This window comes from Anticarsia gemmatalis, chromosome Z, assembly GCF_050436995.1.
Source record: "Anticarsia gemmatalis isolate Benzon Research Colony breed Stoneville strain chromosome Z, ilAntGemm2 primary, whole genome shotgun sequence".
NCBI lineage: Eukaryota > Metazoa > Arthropoda > Insecta > Lepidoptera > Erebidae > Anticarsia > Anticarsia gemmatalis.
This window is the reverse complement of record NC_134776.1, coordinates 8,777,077-8,797,006: the sequence shown is the minus strand read 5'-3', so window position 1 is coordinate 8,797,006 and position 19,930 is coordinate 8,777,077. Positions and strand designations below refer to the sequence as shown.

The 19,930-nt window shown below is 35.9% G+C and overlaps 1 long non-coding RNA gene across 1 annotated transcript in view; it reads right to left on the bottom strand.

Moving 5' to 3' along the window:
• LOC142986538 (uncharacterized) overlaps positions 1-16,399 on the bottom strand; it is a 62,625-nt gene extending 46,226 nt beyond the window's left edge. Inside the window, exons 1-2 of the long non-coding RNA XR_012960393.1 lie at positions 14,690-16,399; positions 13,244-13,321 (exon numbers count right to left, since the gene is read on the bottom strand). This is a non-coding gene — a long non-coding RNA (uncharacterized LOC142986538). The remainder of the gene's footprint in view (positions 1-13,243; positions 13,322-14,689) is intronic.
• Between the last annotated feature and the right edge of the window lie 3,531 nt (positions 16,400-19,930).

The window sequence follows — 19,930 nt, the reverse complement described above, 5'->3', positions numbered from 1 at the left end:
GTAACTGTCACCAGTAGAACATGTCGTCATTATCTCGCACACACCCACATACTCACAGTACATATTAGCGGTTACTGACAGTTAGAAAATATACGCACGTTTGTGACCTAAAATGAGCCTCACACTCATTCTCATTAGTTTTACTATACTATACTCGACCGAAAACTCATTGTTATTTAAAAAGAAAAGATGATGTTGCACTTAATTATAGAATAAGAAGATGATTACTTGAATATACTCGTGTAATTAAGGACGCATATTCGTTTTTAATGATGAACAAATACTAAGAATTACTTCTTGTGACCTCTACGTAGGGGTTGCGCGGCTGGCCGGCTGCAGTGTTTAGTCTGATTTCTATATGCAGTATGGTAAGTCATTGTGTATAGTTGGAACTTGTATGCGTAGGTGGATTTTTTATAACAATTGAAACAGTTTATGAAAGATAAAGTGGTAGCCTGGGCTAATGACAGATGTAGTATGACATCATCCATGATTAATGCCCCTCCAGGTGTCACCTCAAATTGACAAATTACTTACTGTTGTTTGTGACGAATATTTGTTTACTACAGTTTTACGTATTGTATACTACACGCATACATAGTAAGCTGTTCATAAAGATTTAAAATGTTATATTAATAAAATACAAAGATAGAGAAAATTACATTAAATTAAGCACCCTAGTACAAAAAGTTATTAAAATACTAAAATCTTTACTTTAAAGAAACACCAGCTCAGGCGTCTTAAAGAAACTTTATCTGGAATAAGCGGTCGATTTGAAGGCAATATTGCAAAAAAGCTACTTAAAAGCCGTATTTAAGTTGTTGATAGGGAAACACGGCGATTCAATATATTTTCAACGTTTATAAGTTTACGGGAGCTATCGAAAGCGTCCGCCGTAGGTTGTCCAACGGCTTTGCGCTTCGTGGCAAGGCGTGCGGTCAACGCTCGGCAAACTGCCGGACTTACAGGTTGGACATGGGGCAATGGAATCCGCGGGGGACAAAAAAGAAACGCGCCCGCGCCGCCTGCCGCGCGCGCTTCTCGATTACTAAACAACGGCATTATGGCCAACTACGAGCTGCGTCCAGTGTCGACGCTAGCCGTATCTATATACTCGCCCTGTGAACGCGTCCTTTTAAGCTACGCACTTAACACACTACGACTACTGCGCGAAGTCTAGAATTAAACTTAAATGTATAAATCTATCCAGTTCCTACCCGACTCTACCACGAAGGACAAATTAAGATTTTTCAATAAGTTGAATATTGAAAAAAGCGCTGAAGTCATCGAACAAATAATACTCAACAAAGCTTCGCACCTCTCGACTCGAGTCTCAAGGATTCAATATCCAGTATAACGATTATATACGAGAATTTCATCAAAATTTATTAAAAGGACAAACAACTTCGCAAAACAATTCTGCAGAAAATATTAATCCTGTTAGGACTTTACAAATACAGTGTACGCAAGCAACTTACAACTTTAACTTTGTTAAGAAGCATGAAAGTCCAAGTGGCCAATGCTGTTATTTTCTAACAAAAGCAGTGTCATGTTACTTATTTCGTTACTGTTAGCAATTAATAATAATAAGATTTTTAGAAGAAAATGCTACTTTCAATTAGGAATTCGAATTAAGCCAGGGATTGACATTAGGTAGATAATGTGTTATTGAAGAAGTGACTAAAATAAATGTGTCACCACTAGTATTTGTCTCGTCAATATTGCCATTTAATTATCTTATTATAGTAAACAAAAAGCTGCATACAAATATTGAGTTAACTTTCACGCACCAATTCAACAACATCGTCTGTTCGGTCCTTCTGAGAAGACCTTTCTTACAGGCCCATTTCTCGGAAGAGTGGCCAGCTTTTTACGCGCCAAATTCTTATTACAATGAGGTACGGATGCTACTGCACATTCCGAGAGGCTGCGCCCTGCGACAGGCATGCCTTGTGCAATCTGGAATGGTTACATCCCGCTATAGTGGCGTTGAACCCGTCGAATTCCATTGAACATTAATTCAAATTATTTATTTTTTGTAGTTTATTTAAAAACATTGAATTTAACGGTAGGTATTTGCGTTTATATTTTTACATACTTTTATCTAAGATAATCCTTTATTTTTAAATTGCGATGTTTTTATTTAAATAATAGTATCCTTAAAAACGGTCGGGCCCGTATCGTTTCACCAGTCACTAGCTATGAGCGTTTATTATAGGGTCCAAAGAATGTGGAACTAAAGGGATCGTAAGTACGTAAGAGATATTTAGATGTAATTTTATTAATGTAGTCAGGTTACTCCATAACACCCTTAATAACCGAAACATTGACATTGTTCTGTGATGTGCATATAATGGGTTATATACTTTTAATCCTATTAATTACAGCCCAGTCGAAAAATCTTCGAAAAAACTCGATCAACAAAAAATGTGAAATGAACTTGTGAATACACATGACGCGTGTAGTTGAAGATGAGTGCCAATTGTTAAAGGCTGCACCCCACCAAACCGTTCAACTATGGTTCCGGATCAGTGTCATTGACCGACCACCATCGGAAATAGATACTCCCTCCCAGAGTTCCGGCGCGGGGTCCTCCATGAATAAACATAACTAGTATCATACATAATACTAAGCAAACTACCTGGGCAATGGGCATCCACGATATTCCATTTTCAATTAAGTCCTAACAGCAATGCTAACGCATCCAGTCTGAAGCGAGACGCATTCATTAGCTAGCATAATTCGATTAACTGTAAAGCAAACCCAATCAGATGACATGTCAAAGGACATCACATTGGGGGTTGGAATTTACCTCGATTTTGCTGCCTAACTTGATGTTACAGTAAGAGGCTTATCGTCACGATACTAATAATACTTCGTAGACTTGATATACTCTACAGTATCTCTTGAGTCAGCTTTTGATACTTACTATTAATTTCAATGAACATGTGTATTTAGAGAGTGTTATTATAATATATTACAAAAGATTGTTGAATTAATCGTTTTAAATACACTTATTTGAACCTAAAATTATTTTTTTCAAAAACGAAAACCATGCCAAAAAACCTTGACTATACAGTACATTGTATAAGTGGAGAAACATTATTGTGGCAACAAAATGTTATTACGCACGAATTCTTGAAGGGCATATAAGGTAGAAAGCAGGTTAAAAGAGATCATTTTTACAAATTACAAAGATAAGAAAGCGTATGCTGTTTGACCCTAGAGAATAAGAGATAATGTGTCAGTTGAGCACCTGCACCTGATAATAGGAACAGTTGAAGCCTGCATTCGACCGGGCATAAAGCGGAGCAACCATATCGCAGTATGTGTCGGCGACAAATAAAACGGAAGATGGTGACAGACAGCATCGACACACCGGTTGGTTGCAGAAGCATACTATTGGCTTCGAATGTTCTACCCAAACGGTGTCGTGGTGTTCCGCGAGTAGGTGGGTCGCCTGATCTCTCCGGCGGCATTGCAATGCACATCCGGGGCGGTCGATACGAACGGCGACTTGCGCGGTGCCGCGGCGTCCCTCGCCACCCCGCACCGCAAACGCGGCCCCCTCACGTCTTCAAGCCCCCTCCGCGACGATTCACATCGATTCGCACGCTTGATAATTATTAAGAGCTTGCTGCGAAAATTTATCATCTTACGCCAGTAAGAAAACGGATCTTTACCAAGGAGTGGCCGTTATTAAAAGATATATTGGAAATAATATTTAAAAAACCTACCATTAACTGAGTATTAATTTAATGCTTTTCATGTTTATGACTTTTTACAGGGATTGCTGATAACATATAGACTTGTCACATTTAATTGCGATAACCTACTAAGTATCTACCGGTGTCTAAACCCAATGAGCTAACGCCAAATCTCTAGGCCAGAATTGTAATGAAGCACATAACGACGAGTATCGCATCACTTTATAGTAATAAATTGCCTGTGGGCAGTTACGAGCACAACAGCATTCGGTTTCCTAGTCTGATTTAATTTGTGTGGATCACGTAATTCCGTGGTTGAAATGGAACTAGCCACAGGATAATAGAGCAGTTAACAGTTTAGCCTATTAGTTTACACTTGAGTGACGTACTTTGTGCATCCTCAAGTCTAAGTCCTGAATATAATTATATCAAAAGATAGTATCAATCCAAAAATTTTAAGACTTAAGTACTCGTAGTTTCCTTTCAGTCAATATGTTTATACCAACAACATAATCATTTGATTTAATACTTTTACAAACAGAGGACGTAACTCCGTTCGTAATCTTTATGTGATCCTTGCTCGTTTAGTAATATAATTAGTATATGCGTATGTAATACATATTGGACCTGTAACTGATTTTTAAGAAAGAAAATTCATAGATACGTTGTCGGCAGTAAAGTTGACAGTTGAGGATATTATTCTTCAATGCGTGTTTTTCAGATTATTTCTGGCTTAGCAGCAGTTGAAACTTTTAGAAAAAAACCTCTTCAAAATTTCTAGTAACTGATTCGTAATATCAAGATCGGCTCAAGTGCATTTATCATTATTATACGCTGTATTGCCGTACTCTTAGGCAAAGGCCTCCCCTAAGTTTTCACGGTAGCGAATTCGTCTCCAGCGAACTGATTCCCTTCTGGGTTGAAGGTGTCAAGCTCGTTTTCATGTTCTACGGGGTCTACCTCGCCGCCGTCTCCCAGTAGGTGGGATCCAATTTGTCGTTATTTCGGCAAGCATATGTGATCAATAAATTCAAACCACCGATATCTTTATCTGGTATGTCATTCTTATTTCCGCTGACGACTTTCTGATGATATTATTTTCTTTTGTTAATTAAATTTCATTGAAAATAATAAGTTATATCGTACAATAAGATGCTCACAAAGCAAAGATACTGCCATATCATTTAAGTCTATTGATTGCTACGCTGTCAAGATACACTAGGTGTTTTCCTCGTCGTCGTACCCTGTATTGATAGATGTATACCTGATATTGATTAAGCGTGTTGTTTTTTTGATGTCGAAGCACCGGTTAAAAGCTTTTCCATTACTAGTGTAGTAACGTTGGAGTGGGCACCAAAAGTGCATGATGCGTTCATGAAAATTGTAAAAGGTTGATTAAATTTGGTCTTCTCTTTGTGTTTAGCCCCAGAGCGAAAGTACACAATAGCATTAAAAAAGCAGACGTGTACTTAAAGGAGAGTATGGACGGCGGAACGTTAACTATGTTAAATGTTTTAAAAAAGAGAATGTGTGTTTTTCCATTACGCAACTATAGATATACTAAGTACATTAGAGGATACTTACTATTTAATAACAAAACTACTCGACCAATAAATAAGAAATATCAGTAGAAGAATATAAACTTTGAAACTGAGAAATAGTTAATGTGGAGATTATATCCGTTAAGAAAAGATTTTCAAAAATTTCTACTCAATTGGCTATGAAAATGCGTATTTGGTTTATGCTGATGTGTGAAACAACGGGACTAGGAACGGATGATTAGAAATAAATAGTAGCGGATATCAGTGTTTTAAGAAAATCATTTTTTACAAAGTTGAAATTGAGGACAAAAGTTTGTAAGACGTTATTTTTTATTCTTGCTGCCAAAAAAGTACCTAGAAAGTAGACGTAAAAATACCTTGTCAGAAATTATAAAATATCTGTCTTTTATGTATTTTAAAAGACAAGTACTCCAAAATTACAAAAAAGAAATCTAAACAGTTGATTTCAAAATTATATAGGCAAAAGGAAATTCGAATAATTCTTTCCAGAAAATGCCACCTTATATTTGACACTATAACTTGCAATGAGACTGAGCTTCTATAGCAGGTGTTTTGGTATAAATAGGACTTTTTAAAAATCCCACGAGACCTGAAATAACGGGATAATCAACTTGCACGCAAACTACGTCGCAGACGGCAGCTCGTTTCGTATCAATTTAAAACAAAACTTTTTATTAAAATGTATGCTACCGGTACATATAAATGTAAGATGCAATTAACTATATATTAATAGTTAAGCTTGTAAGCCACCATAATACTGGGCAACGCAGTAGCAAAACGAACCAGCCAGTAAATCCTTCATGCTTTGTGAACATCACGAACTGAGTCTATAGAAACATTGTCACAAGACAGTACAAACAAGGAACGAGAGAAATAAAATATAGAAACGCCGATAGAACTAATCAAACTTCAAGTGCGCAGAGCGAAGTAATTTTCAATTTCTTTGAAAATTGCCGGCAATAAGTATTGAAGATCAGGACACGTTTTATTGTTTTGTGTCAGGTCTTGTTGGATTTAATATTAGACCTTTGTTTCTTCCAAGCGACGTGAAAAGTTAGTAGTGTGCTTTGTACGAGTGAAAATGCCTATGGCTGATATCGCTTTATGTCAAGTACTTAAGCGTTTTTAATGTGAGGTAATCTGTTAACTTGTCATATAACAAATACATTTAATTTTGTCATATACAATATTGTATTATGAGAACTTATTTTTTGTAACCGATAGGAATATTGTACTAGCGTAGAATTTATAATAGATGTTTAATTAGCTATCTGCATACAATTGTTTGAATTTAAATTTGAAGTGTTTTTCTGTAATATTTGAACAGTTCTAAGGCTGGGATTGAAAAAAGGGTATTGTGACATAAAAATAATAGCTTCCAAATTTGCAATAACTAAAACTCCAAATGAGACAAAAGTTCAAGATCATCTGCTTTAACCATAATCATTTCAACATTGACAGTTACATAAAGTAACTATAAAAGAGACAATATTTCACTTCTACGTATCAATGTGCTTTTAGTTAAACTTCTCAAAAATAATGTATTTATTAATACCTATTACAGTAAACATAAATAAACTTATCGTATATTAAACCTACACGAGCCTTCGGATAGTTTATATGGTTTCAGGTAAAACAAAAGCTCGCTGCGCACACTAAGCGATTAGGAAACCTACTGTGTACTCGAGAGCATTTCCACTTTGTTCTTTAAAGTTTACCAACTCACTGTGCGGCCTTTACGGGAAATAAATCTAAGCAGAGAGTAAAAATAGAATAGTAACTCGAGCATAATAACATACGGTCCAGGATCGCTAATGTGATGAAGAGAAATAATACAAACAATCCATCAAATGCCATCTAGCACCGATGCACTACTTCACGAAAACAGATTTGAATTAGATTTAACCAGATAACGTTAACGTTTGCCTCAATTGCCTCAACACTACGAAAATAGACAGTTACCCTAGATGGAGCCGTAGGTAGCATCCAACTTGATTGAATCGGAAATTGAAATAAGAAAAAACACGTAGTTAAATTAAATTTTATATAAAATGGAAAATGTTCTGTAAATCGTTGGATATATTTTATGAAGCCCTTGACTGAGTGGCGTTTGCGATAATCGTAAGTTCAGAGTGAAGTGTTATTTAGTTCATAATCAGAGGGCTCATCACGTATCTCAGTTGATAGCTAGTCAAATTGGTGGTCATTATTCAGAACACTGCTGTTTGACATAACGTGTTAATTACTATAATCTAAAGGAGAAAACAATATACAGCATAGAGGCTTTCAAATCGTTGTCAATTGAGATCTAAAAATATTAGGATACGGACGATACGGAATCCCAATACCTAACCTCTTTCGCCTACTCTAACTTATGATGTTATAACAATGAACATTTGTAATGAAAAGTATAGCCATCGAAAACCTGATAAAGCGTAGGAATCTAAAATTATATCGTTACTACATTTTTTATAAATGTAAGCATAGTTGATAAATAAACAAATTTATTCGTCCACACGTGATGTAGATAATAGGAAAAAGGAAAAGCAATTAGTTATGACACAAACTGTTGACGCGGTAAATATTCAAGCCCAATTACATATTTCGATGCATTCTAGTGACTGCACATTGCTGGACGCGACTCTTAAACAACGTCCAAATCATAAGTCTAACGGGCCGTGCAACAGATTGTCCATAAATGCAAACTAATTGGCTGGCTTGATGGTACAGAAACAAACGATAATTAATATAAATTCATAAAGTTATATCAACAGTTCGATGTTTGATAAACAAACGCAATTATCTAATTAAATTGCTGTATTTCATATTTTCAGACAATAACAATTCAGAAACTCCTAACCAATTTGTGTATATAGAAGAAAGGCTCAGCTGTTGGATTGAAGTAAATTTGACATAGTTCATAATCCGGAAAAGAGACCGAAGAGGCAATAAACCGCTAGTATAAAGATCCCTCATTTGAGGTAAAATGAGCATATTATGCAAAACTACTATCATCTGTAAATCTGCAACTATTTATCTCAGATGATATGGAAAAATTCCAGGTTAACATCGACAAGGGTTAAACTATGCGCAATTTCATGACTTATTCGATCAGAAGTGCACCAAATCTACCATTTCAGGCCCATTCCAGAGGAAAATGTGAGCGTGACTATTTCTTACTAACTGTATGATATGCGTTTAGACTTTTGCTAGTGTGTTTATTCTAGTGATACTTTTATACCAAAGTGTGCTGTATTAACAAATCGAAAAAACCAATTCCCAAGTAAACAACTTATGGTTAGTTGCTATATTATTATAATTAGATCATGAAGTTTAAACAATAGGATACGGGGCATCAATGCAAGGCAAGGATCGTACCAAGTGTCGTTCTCTGGTCTTTGCCTACCCCTATGGGGAAGGCGTGATTTTGTGAATAGTGATAAAGTACGTTTAAACAATAATTAACCTTCGCCTATATCATCAACATCATCATCATAATCATCATCATTGGCCCGTATTTATCTAATGCAAATGATAAAGGTAGCGTAAGGTAGGATTAGCCTATATCAACTTGTCATTATTCATACTTCTCAATAGTTCTCAGGTATGATGTATTTTTTCCATAGCAAATTCAACATGCTATAACTTTGCTATAATTATATGCAAAGCCATCAGAATTACATTACATCATGTGATAAATTGACGATATTTGACCACTAGAGCACTCAATTAATTAACAATTTCATTAGTCAAACCAACATGCCCTAGTTATTTGAACTCATCAAATGGACCATAATATTATAATTAATGCATACTTCGCGTATCTGAAAACAGTATCATAATCAAACAATCAAACTTTTGTTGCGTAAATTTAGAGCCCGTTTAGGCTTGAATAAAATATTTGTAAGTAGTTGTAAAAGCGCTTTTAAGGCTTGTCATGTGAACGGGTTGTAATGTCTAAAATGCACTATACTACCTACTTAGATGGCATTTTCTGTTCTCTTGGAGTGACTCCGACTTTTTCTACAATTATTACTTGCTATCAATATTATAGAATTGTATAATACTTAGTGATCTTTTAAAAGTTATCAGTTACCTATAAAATAGAATTGACTATCCAAGAGAATTGGTACCATTTGATATTCAAAAAAGCACAAATACACTACAACTAATATTAAATGAAACAAAACTCTACATTCATTAAGAACCATCATCAATATTTTATGTACCCTATACTATCATCTTATTACGAACGCAAGTAATGAGTAATGGTTTGAGTTCCAGTAACGGCTAGACGCTGTCTAGATTTGCACCGGCACGTCATAACTCATCAGTAGTAATTCAAATACGATTACGCGCGATCAATGTTCACACCAATATAAATAACTAAATAAGCTTGTCCTTATAATTTGACAAACCTGTAACAGGTAGGTTTAAGGTTTTACAAAGAACTACACCTCTTTTATAATTGATTTTTAACACTTTACTTACACCACTTGCGCCCTTAGTCTTTTTTGTCTACCCTAAAAAAGACGGTACATTTTAGGCTCTAGAAAGTTAATTTTGACTTGTAAAATAAGTATCGTTTTATTCAATAGAGATAATTTACTACAAACATTAACCGTATGATATTACAAACCATAATGGTATGCATGAGATATTTGTTAAAATATCGCTTTACTGCCAGTAATGACTCTATCTGAACTAAACTGTACTATTAAGTAAATGCTGTACGGTTTGAAGTTTGCAAATAACACTTATTGTAAACGTAAGGCCTACCGCATGTGTACAATTTTCAAATCAATCTAACTGTTTCGTCCAGACATAGGTTTGTGACGATTTCATGACAACAAAACAGTTAGTCGACGACTTCTGACTAAACTTCATATACATATTTTCTATTAAAAATTATATAATGTATCGTCGGCCTAAGTTTTATTTCACATTGTAAAGAGTATGTAAACTTTGTTTAAACAACAATGACACAAAGGTACAGAACATTTACATTCAAAGAGTAATTGAACAGCATTTCATTCGTTAAGGACGTAAAGCGTTTTCATGTATTTAACGTGAGCGTATTACTTCGCCGCAACGCAGCAAATCGCGGCGCATGAACGTCGGTTCGAAAAGACTATTTCAATGTATGAATGAATTGTATTTTCTCGAAACAGCGTCGCATTACTCGCGCATTTTTGCTTTAATCGAACACTTTTGTTGCAGGATCAAAAGTTTTAATACACGACCAATACAATCATTACGTGAAATGAGGAAATTTGTTCGTTAGTATCACAATAACTGTTCGAATTAAAATGAAATGCGAAACAATATCTTTAGTGTTTTAAGTGACACTAATTAAAATTTTAGAGTTATTAGGATGACCATTATGCTGCGTCCCGAGGCCGTATTTTCGATTTCCACATAGAGGGAAAAAATATAAGTGTGGGTCACAAACAGTTTCTTCGGATCTCAAGTTTATAAAAGACCCCGAGACACAAAATTGCTCTTATAGAAATAGCTGTTTAAAATAAAACATACAGTGAAATTAATTGTCTTCACAGACATACACTAAAGATCAGCAGTCTTTGCAAGTCGTGACGAATTGACGATACAAGAAACGACATTTCGAGTCATTCAATCATTCGATATCTATAGACAAGCTTTTCCACTTTGCGTAATTATTAAAGGCTCAACAATCTCTAGCCAACGTCAAATAGATGAGTAAGATGGCCATTTCAGACAAGTAGTTAATTTTAAATGATCATTGTATTAGAACACAGGCCAGTATTGTCTGTAGTGTAAAGGGTTAGGCCTTTTCATGGCAGAGTGAATGGGGACTAGACAGTATAGATGTATGTTCGAGGCGTAAACAACCAGTTGCACAGTGCCATAGGTACAAGTTTAGTGAAGTACCCATGCAACACTGACACCGCTAGTCCGCAGATTGATGGCCTCAAAGTGGTATTTGTGCCGAACCTCGTGTACATTGCTGGACTCGCAAAAAATAGGTTTCGCACTCCCGCTCGTTGTCAACAAACACAACAGTTGGTCAGCCAAGTCTGAGTTCAAAACAAGTTAGAGTAGTAGCATGTTAACTTGGAACAATATTATGATACTGATGATGTTATGCAAGTCTATTCAATTACTATGAAATTGAAATTGCTCTTATATCTTTGGTTATGGTAGCATTAGCTATAATGACTTCAGGAACTCAAAAAAATATTGGGAGGGTATTATTTGTATTCAAGAAGTGAAAAAGATATATCTCAATTTATTAGCCTTAACACTTGCGTAGTAGAAGAAGCTCCGTTGTTGTAGGAAACACTCATTTCATTAAGAAAAGTGTGTACGTGTAACTGTTTGTTTTCCCCAAGTAAATAAATAAACACTCACAGAACACATCCGTTGGCATAATGTCTCGCCATCCATAAAGAGAATTATACACTGCTGCACTTTTGATTAATAGGAGATAGTGTATCATTAACGGAACAACAGAAACTCAACAAGTTTAAATCGATCATTTGTGCGACAAGGTATAATCAATAATAATATGGCGACTAGGTAACCCTGATGAGCACCTACTTAATAGCGACAATGATTGTACGCGGACAACTTTGCCCGACGCTATGCATGCTTCGCAGCCCCGTGGCGTAAAATTTGTACTACGCCTGTGTGATAATACACCTCATGCGGTTAGGCGCGCGTAACGTTACTTGTCTTTCACGTTAGTCTCATCTTTGTAAGAATGTCTCACTGTAACATAAGAAATACTTTGCAACAATGTGGGACACTGTTGTATTTCGAAAAGATGAATGACTTAACCTTTCGGCGTAGATCTAACCTTTGTAAATATTATTCTCATTTACATTCAAATCATTCAACGTCAGTATTGGTGACTGAAACATGTAACCAGAGGTCGTAGAGGCTTTAAACTAACTGCAATCATCGGGAAGCGATCAACAAAACTAGTCAACCAATAACGCGGTCAGCAAATAGATGGGTCACGTAAACTTATAAAATAATATAATTTTATAGATTCCAGGCTTCAGAAGGCACACTTAAAGTTGACCCTTCATGTCTAGTCATTAAATTATTAAAAATTATGAACGGACGCTACTAAAAATATGTTATAGAGCTGTGAAGAATTCAATAGTACAACAAACAGAGTGTTTACTACAAATACACATCAGTATTTTGCAAGTTATGAGTTCATGTTATGGTAATGTTTGTTGTTCATGTTAATTGGTAAATTTTATAGGGTAAGGCAGGGTAAACTACTTAGAGAAGAAATGCCCCTGACAGCTGGACTTTTAATTTTAGTTTTATGGGCTTAACAGTTTTTAAAGATTGTTAAACAATGGAATAGATTATTTACATTCATACATACAAAATCACGCCTTCATCCCATAGGGGTATGCAGAAACCAGAAAACAAAATAATATATTTTAATGGGCTTACTTAAGCATAACCTTTACATTGCGCTAATATTTTTTTACTTGGTCAATTTTATAAACAATGCTGTCTAGATTTTTCATTGGTTGCTAAACATGTTTCTGGCAGAGGTAAATCTGAAGCACTGGGACTTCAGATTAAGTTAGAGAAACATATATGTGTAGAGACTTAAGTTAAGGGTCAGGTGGCCATAGATACTCATAAAATCACGCCTTTATCCCATAGGGGTAGTACCAGAGAATGCCACTACGATCCTTAAACTTGCTTCATTAACATTCATACATCTTACTATACTGTTCAATAAACAAATACTAGACTATAATAAATGTAGGTACCAATCATCAATGATAGATGAAAAATCTAAGACCTAGCAAAAGTAACTCTTGAGTTAATCAAATTACATTGGAAAATTAAAAAAACCTGTTATAAGTAAATACTTTGCTACTCAAGTTGATTAATGAGCTTTCTCATTTGCATCTGTTGAAAAACCTAAAAAAAATGATAACAAAATATATAAACACTTACCTGCTGCTGCTTCTGGAACGGTGAGCGGATGAATGATGCTCTCGCCTAACTGCAACCCCCCTTATTGTCCTACTGCACCTGTGAAATATTCCACATTTAATGGTTCACATACTTAATTTCCTTTATAATATGACATCAGTATTAGTGACATGATAATTTCAATGAAATGAGTGTAATAGCTTATTATTAAAATATAGCAAATAAAAAGCTGGACAAATAATGGTGAGTACACATTATATGATGCATGCTACAAAACTCTACACAATATTAAACCTTGCTATATAACACTTCAATGTAAGAGCCCAAACAGAACATGACATGAAACATTGTTAAATAATATGTTACATTATATAGTGTGTATGCACCAGTCTGAAATGATAGAGCAACAAAGCAAATAAAAAAAATACATAACAGTGCAGCAGTTAAAAAAAATTTAAATAATAAAAATGAATGGCAGAACATAATAAATGTTTACTTAACTATTTAATCTTGAAGTGATGATTCTTACTTATTACATTGGACCTATTTACGTAGACAAGAACCAACCAACATCATTTGAGTTGAAGAACTAGATATTTTGGCTAAAATGGGTTCATTTCACAAGAGACGCTGTTGTACCTGTATGTTTCAGTGGATAAACAGAAACCATTTTCATTTTTGAAAGGATTAAATGCTTCGAAACGATTAAACTTAACGCATCGATGCAATATGTGTGTTGGTTCCTGTTTGCGTAACTACGTCCAATCTTGATTATAAGTTAAAATGTAGTAACAACATTCGGCAACCAAACAATTAGACTAATCAGGTTTCTAAAACGTAGCAGTAAAGAAATACTCTTTATTACAGAATTATCATGATTAATTTCTTTTATTTATCTACTGAAGTGTTATTGAAAAAATAAATAAACTTTAATATGGCCATACAGTTAGCTGATAGAAGTGGCAGGATATATAAAATTAAATTTACAAAACGATCTTAATAAAATTATATAAGGTGCTGCGAATGCCTTTCCAGAATATTATTATTCTTCATATTCTACATGGTGTTCAATAGTTTCTGATTAATATTTATTTTTATTTTTAATTGCTCTCAATTTCAACAGATTACATAAATAGATGTATATTTAGTAAATAGAAACAATTTTTTTGTTTGCTTACCCCTATAGGAAAAAGGGGTGATTTATTTATGTATGTAAAACCATAATAGAAAACATTTGTTACAGTAATTTAAAATCAAGCTCTACATCAAATATCTGCTCAATATATACATAAATATTGTTAGTTACATTTTATACTAGTTATAACTTTAGTGCGTACATCAAAGAATAATGTTTTCACTGGTTTAGAATTTTTAAGTAAAATAAAAATGTAAAACAGCGCAGTAAAAAGACAGAATTTTTTATTGAACAAAAAAATATACGTATCAATACTAAAATAAATTACGTACCACATGTAATTGATAAACTGATAGCGTTTTCCACGTTGTTCGAAGAATAGGCATATTTTCATTACTCAATACTTAAGTACGAATATGGTGTAGAGAATTCAATAAATTATTTAGAATTCACATACATTCAACACACCCTCTCTAGCTCTACCTCCTGTCAGTCAATGAGTCAGTTGGTGTTGCCAAATTTAGAAAATTTAGAAATTGACTAGCAAACCCGGCGAACTCCGTTTCGCCACCAAATGGCTTCGTTTTATGTAACATTTCGTTTTGTGATTAAGAGATGAAGAAACATTTTTTTATGTTTTATATTTGAAAAGGAAAAAAATATTGCATTTCACAACAGTAATGAATTCATTTTGAATACAAAAATGAAGTGTCATTTAGTTGAACTTCTCTAAGTATATGAAAGTGAATCCAAAGTAAATACTGAATCGAAGCGTTATACGTGTCCGCAAATTATTCGAAGATTCATTGAAGTGCTCTTTGGTAAACCACATTTTTTGTTTTTTGGTCTGACGTTAACACAAACAAAGCGGATGGTTTACCAACTCGTGAACACGCAACGTATAACTGTCCATGTGAAAAACAATGATTCTCTAAATTTATCCCGCAAACACTAAGCGATTGGCCTTGCGACTTGTTAATTGTCATTGCGAACGCAAGGCGAACTGGAAATTGTAATCGTTTGAAGTCAAACGGAAGATCGGTCGGAATCATTGGTATTCGAGGAATACATACATTTTCACCTGCGTACTTTCCGTTAATGATGGTTGCCTCAATCAAATTCGACATAAGTCTTTTTACCGCAAGTCGAGTACCGTTGCAAAGTCGCGGTGGATTCAAATTACGCAATATCATAATAACTGTACCAACTTTGAGTTGCAAGTTATGTGGTGGAAATCCTGGTAACTCCAGAGAGTTCAAAAACTCCGTCGGATAATTTACTACTTCATCGAGATTTGTTATAGAATCAACGGATTTGTATGTCACCAAATCGCCTGCTATTTTTGATTGAATGGTGAAATTCAGTGCGTGTACATCATTATTCTTTGCGGCAAGAATTGCTCGTTCACTTAACCAAGCATAATTCTGATAATTCTCACTAATGTTTGGAAAAACATTTTCAATAAGAGCTAATTGAGAGTCTACAAATCGACAAAAGTCGTTGGTAAGAGTAATTAATCCAGATGTCGCATCAACTGGGACTTTTCCATTTCCAACAGCTAACAATTGTTTGGAAAATTGTGCAGCACTTTGATCATTTTGAAGTTGAACTCTCATATTAATGGTTAGCGATAATGTTTTTACGTTATTCCATAAAGGTGATGCTTTCAGGCAAGCATTCAATTCATCTGCAGGCGTTCCACGGGGAATTACTGGCAAAGTCTGCCTGAAATCGCCTGCCAACAATATCATCAAGCCGCCAAAGATGTTGTTATTTCGCCGAAGATCCTTCAGTGTCAAGTTAAGTGCTTCAAGTGATTTCTTATGTGCCATTGTGCACTCATCCCAAACAATGAGCTTGCATTGCATCAACAATTTTGCCATTGCACTGGATCGGGAAATATTGCATGTTGGAGTATCAATTGTGTTTAAATTGAGTGGCAACTTAAGCGCAGAATGTGCAGTACGACCGCCATCTAGAAGAGTCGCCGCAATTCCAGATGATGCTAACGCCAAAGCTATGTCACATATTGATCGAATAGTGGCCAAAATCAATGAAATGACAAATGTTTTCCCTGTCCCTCCAGGTGCGTCCAGGAAGAATAGACCACCAGTATTATTGTCCACCGCTTGTATTAATGTTTCGTATACTTGTTTTTGCTGTTCATTCAGTAACGGCACATTATTTTGAACAAATACCTGAAATGTATCAACATTGTATTGCAGCTCTCGATTTAATTCTTGGTTGAATGCATCGTGCATCGATCGATTTGGCGCAATCATTCCTACTTCAATCAGTAGCTTGTTTGCAATAGTCAAGCATTGATCCTCAATCAGAATCAATCCTTCATTGTAGATTTCATCGGTTATTTGCATGTCAGGATTATTCGTTTGAATGCGCAAACGATGCAAGATATCTTCACATATGTCGTCTTTGTATTTGTTCCATAACTGCATTGGTTGTGAAGGAAAACATGTGGTGATGATAATTGCGAACAGCGTTCGTATTTGGTACGCATTTGATGAAACAACTGAATCGGCAAGTGTTAAATCCCAATGAGAATCGTTCTCCAGCAAACCCAATAGTTGACATGCTTCTCGATATGTTTGGCATTGGTGGCCATTCACAGTTTTCAAATGCGCAAATGATTTTGGTCCACGTACATTTACCAACAGCAGTCGCAAATAAAAACATTCATCATTTCTAGGATGAACAGTATACATACGACCTAGTGCATCAGAGGAAAACACCTGTGGCCAATCTGGAACTGGGGTGCCTTGTTTGCGACGTTGGAATTTCTTTGTTGATTGATTCCAAGTGTAATACTTGGGCATTTCAACGTACATCAGCGTCGCTGCGAATGGATCTGTTTCACACATTGAAAAGAAGCTAGTCAATGTTGTCGATGGTGGTCTCTCAGCTCGTTGTGCGGCATTAGCCTTAGTGAAGTAAACTATTTGGCCATTTTCCAAATGCACTGCTAAATGTACAACTGTGGGATATCTTTCATGAATTTGAAATGACAATAATCGCCACAGTGCTTCATTAGTACTGACGTATCTGCCCATTTGGAAGTTGCTGATTTCGTCATTCGCATTTTCCGACGCAATACCAAACACAGCCATGTCGCTGCCTTTTGTGACGTACTTGCACAAATATTTGATTGATTTGGCCGAATGACAACTCTCAACGTTTGCATGTGTTTCGAAAATTCGTGATAGCAGCGGGCAATATGGTACAATGAATTCATTTCCGATCTCAATCTCTTGATTTTGAACTTTGACTTTAATAGTTCGACCATTATCTTCTTTTGAACGCCGACGATAAACTGGATATCCATCGTGCCCTGTGACTGTTTCAGCAACTAACGGTCGCGGATATCGTTTTGTGCACTTTCCATCAGCCATGCAAGGCGATAATGGATTCAAAGCACCGCACGGTCCATGCACCATCTGCGTCGTCACAATGTCGTGTAGATGGGGATCAGTGACTGGATCAGGAATTTCAGCTGATATGATGTCATCCACTTCATTTGAATGTAATTTGTTCAGCAACCAAATTAGGATATGAGCATGCGGTAGTCCACGCTTCTGCCATTCCACCGAGTACATATAACAACGTGTGTCACCAAAAACTCGATACTTAGTAAGCACATCCATCATAACCTTGAGTTTTTGCTGAAATACTCTGGCGATTATGTCATGGCGATCTTGCGGTTTTTGTCCCGGTTCCATCTCACGTTCAATTTCCATCCACTTCGGATTGCAAGTGAACGTAATAAACAAATCCGGAGTTCCATAATTTCGCACGTACGTCATAGCGTCTTGAGCGTATTCGTGCATGTGGCGTGGGCTTCCGATATATGATGATGGAAGAATCGTCAGACGTCCAACATTCTGAACATCGCCATCTGAATGAATAGCATCACGCAAGTGTATATAGTCCTCAGATCGTAGCTTTGCCTGATTGTATCGGATGAACGCTAAACGTTCGGTCTCGACTTTGACATACATGTCGACAGCGAATTGCTGGAATAGCCGACGGCACTTCAGAATGACATTCTCCTCATGTGTACGAATCATCAAACGATACGCATAGTAATTCATTGCGCTTAGATTTTTATTCGTTGATACACCTGAAAATGCAAAATTAAATGAATTGTTAATAGAAACCAATAATAGCAATATAATTAGTGTGTGAATATTTTACCTGTAATTGGATCGACCATCTTCAACGTGATGTCGTATCCGTCTTGCCCTTGCCAATAAATGATTGGATATTGTAACGCATCGTACAAACGATGTGTCTCGTTTACACGATGCATGATATTGCTTCTTCGCTGAACGACAATGTCTCGCGATTTAGTTGGATCGCCAACAATAATTGCAGCAACATCATTAACGGTGGGTGCATTGAATCTTCGCACGTGTTCACCTGTTGGGGTACAATCCGCTCTTATGACAAATTTGTGCGTATCCGATGGCATTTGTTCCAATGCTGTTTTGAACATATTAACCACAGCGTTATTAGCGTGAAAAAATGCTTGCAACTGTTCTATAATTCGTCTCTTTAACTGTTGTGTTCCCTGTATATTGCAACGCACATTCAGCTGATCCACCATCGACGAAATAAAATATATTTGCAGAAATTGATGCGGCTCATCCGGTGATGGCACCATTGAACCATGCAAATGATATATTTGTCCTTGTATCTGTAATTGCAAACAATCATTTGTTGAAGAATACGGTGTAACTTCTGATCGTGTGATGGTGTAGTGTTTGGTGTATATGTAGTTTTTATTGTTGCAATTCATTTTGTTAGTGTGAGTGATTGGTTCTGTGTGTTGTATCTTTTACCTTGCAAGTCGGCATAAAGCCGCCTTCTCGAATGATATTAGCTCCAAAGGAAGTCATGCGAAAGCAGTTATTGTATTCAAGGATGTGTTGAAGAAAATGGTAGGAATCGTGATCACTTCCATCGAACAATTGTTTCAGTGGCTGTGGTGGTGTAAGTAATGGATCCAGTTTGACTTTTCCACTTGCGCAACACAATCCAGCCGTTTCTCTTTTAAACTTTAACGCATTACAATATCGGCATACAGTCGTCATTGGTCCAATATCTAAATTTTCATCATTACTGTAGTTCGCAGTGGGATCATATTGGAATGCCAAGCGATTGTATGATGCCAATGATCTTCGTGTGCTCACGCGCTGTCTTAATCGGGCATTTTCTCTTATTATATTTTGTCTTACTTCGCTTAAGTTCTGTGAATACACTTGTTGCTGGCTTGCATGTCTTGTGCGGCGGCCGATGTTCGCACGTCGTCCTCTAGGCATTTTGGACTATGGACAGAGTAGTGAATTTAACCTCAAATGCACGATCCACATAATTTACACAGTTTAACTTACCACCTTAAAGACAAAATGCCTGCTGTTGAAATCGAATAAAAATCTGAACAATACACGTAATTGATTTGTTGGTTTCCAATTAAAATGTTAGGAAACGAATAACTTATATTTTTTACTTTTTTGAACACAATACCGTTTTTTCACATGAAATTCTCTGTCAAACAA